Source organism: Pagrus major, chromosome 18 (genome assembly GCF_040436345.1).
Source record: "Pagrus major chromosome 18, Pma_NU_1.0".
NCBI lineage: Eukaryota > Metazoa > Chordata > Actinopteri > Spariformes > Sparidae > Pagrus > Pagrus major.
This window is the reverse complement of record NC_133232.1, coordinates 5,713,370-5,715,763: the sequence shown is the minus strand read 5'-3', so window position 1 is coordinate 5,715,763 and position 2,394 is coordinate 5,713,370. Positions and strand designations below refer to the sequence as shown.

The following is a 2,394-nucleotide window of genomic DNA, read 5'->3' as shown; positions in this document are numbered from 1 at the left end:
TTATACTTCCACTCCACTACATTTATTTGATCACTTTAGTTACTTTGCACATTCTGATTAATAATACAAAATATAAATGAACTAATAAATTATGATGTATTAATACATCATAATTTATTAGTTCATTTATTAAATTTTATATTTTTTTTATAATTTAACAACCTCGATGTGCAGTCGAGCTCGTGCATGCTAACTCTGTTAGCTCAGCATGCTAACTCTGTTAGCTCAGCAGCTCCAGTTAAGACTTCATCTTAATAAAGGTGTAAATATGGTCTCCTCAGATCAGATTGTAATCTCTTCTCTTCTGCAGACTGTGATCACAGCAGACGAGCTGTATGGAGACATCTGATGTTTTAAATAAACCTGACTTTATATCATCATGGAGGGAGGAGATGATGACTGGATTTTACTTTTTTGGGTGAACTGTTCTTTTAGGTAAAATATCTGAGTACTTCTTCCTCCTCTGCTTGCAGCTTGTAGTAACTCTGGCTTAATAGAACATTTTATTTTATACAAGCTCTGATTTATTTTCTTTGTTAACATGTTACTCCCAGAATGTGTGCTCCCACCTTGCTGTGTCCTGACATCTCAGCAGTTGATTTGTTGAGTAAAATGTTATCTGACAGCAGTTAAAGAACTAAATCACAGTTGAAAACATCAGAATGATCCTTTAACTGTCAGTCGGGTGTTTGAGTCGTCAGGATGCCAAAGTCGGACGTGTCGTTGGCCGTCACGTTCGTCTCTAATGAGTCTCCATATCACCTAATTGTCCGACAAACTGTTCCTTTAATATCGGCCAGTGTGTTGGTAAAGTGTGTGTGTGTGTGTGTGTGTGTGTGTGTGTGTGTGTGTGTGCGTCCTTAATTTATGCAGGATAATACAGACGCCTTCTGCTGAGCTGCTTCCACAATAACACACATCTCCTCCTCCTCCTCAACCTTCTGTTCTCCTCCTCCTCCCTCATTTCCTCTCACTTTTCCTCCCCCTCTCTCCCCCCTCTCTCGCCCCTCTCTCCCCCCTCTCTCGCCTCTCTCTCCCCCCTCTTTCTCTCTCTCCCAGACAACTGTGACTGTTTTAATTCTGACCACTGATTAGCCCGAATCAATTAAGTCCTCCACGCTGTGTCCAACAGCACAGCAGCATGGGGTATTTAGAGTATTTAGGCTCCCATTCATCAGGCCCAGCCTCTTAATCACCCTTTAATTACAGACTACGACTCTGGGAGCTCGAGTGGGACATTAAGGCTCGCTGCTTTCTCTGCGGAGGTTTGAAACGAGCTGTGGCGTGGACGCGGGAACGAATCAGGCGGCCGCTCTCAAGCTGTCGCGGCGTCGCATCGACTGATTGAACACAAAATCTCCCCGTGTGTCGAACAGACGCAGCAGCAGGACTCCAGATCAATTATTGTGATTACTAAGCTGTAAACAGGAACATTTAGATATAAATTTACATGTAATGCATCTTTATATGTTTTAAAGAGGAAATTGCGCAGATGTTTCAAATTAAAAGCCTTCAAGTGGCTCAAAGCGTTTATCCTTTACTTTTTCTGACAGGCTTTTAATGTGGAACAACTGCAGGAAGTGTTGTGTAGTGATTCATAAAGAGACATGAAAGCACTTTTACTGATGACATTAATACTGTCAGGGGTCTGGACCAACAACAGGGTCACAAGATAGATCTGAGGGGTCATGAGACGGTTAACAGAGGAGAAGATCCAACAAACACCTCACCCTAATTCTTGTCTGGATAATGCTCACAAACATTTTGTTACAATCAGAGGAGGTCGGGGTCAAAATCAGAAGTACTTGTTCATTTGGAGAAATCTATTTTCTTTCATTCTCAGATGTTCACACTGATTCCTCTTGTTCCTCATGTTTTGTAGTTAAGACTCTGTGGCGCAATGGTAGCGCATCTGACTCCAGATCAGAAGGTTGCGTGTTCAAATCACGTCAGGGTCAATTCTTTGTTAACGTGAAAATAAAAGGACACTAAAAAAAGCAAATCACCTCATTATAATGACACACCACAACACAAACACATGAAAAATGTTAACTTGTAGTGGAAACTCCACATGTCGAATTGTCCTTGGGCAAGATACTGGCTGTGTCCAAATTCAGGGGCTGCAGCCCACGAAGGGCGCATTTGAAGGCCAATTACATCACAACGCTGCGCGAAGGCTGTCCAAATTCGAAGGCTGCTCCACATGCAGCCCACAAATGCAGCCTTCCCCACCCTCGTTTAGGAGGACGCATCGCTACTATCCTTCGCGGCCTCACATATCCCAAGATCCTTTGCGCACCGCTGCTCAGTCCCGAAACAGAAGAGGAAGCAAGAGAAAATGGCGTCATCAAGTGGCGCAGACATGACATTTAAATTTAAGTAATGGGTTCATAC

The 2,394-nt window shown here is 42.9% G+C and overlaps 1 non-coding gene across 1 annotated transcript; it reads left to right on the top strand.

Moving 5' to 3' along the window:
• Positions 1-1,886: 1,886 nt before the first annotated feature.
• trnaw-cca (transfer RNA tryptophan (anticodon CCA)) lies at positions 1,887-1,958 on the top strand. Its single transcript has one exon. It is a non-coding gene; the product is annotated as a tRNA-Trp (tRNA).
• Positions 1,959-2,394: the final 436 nt, after the last annotated feature.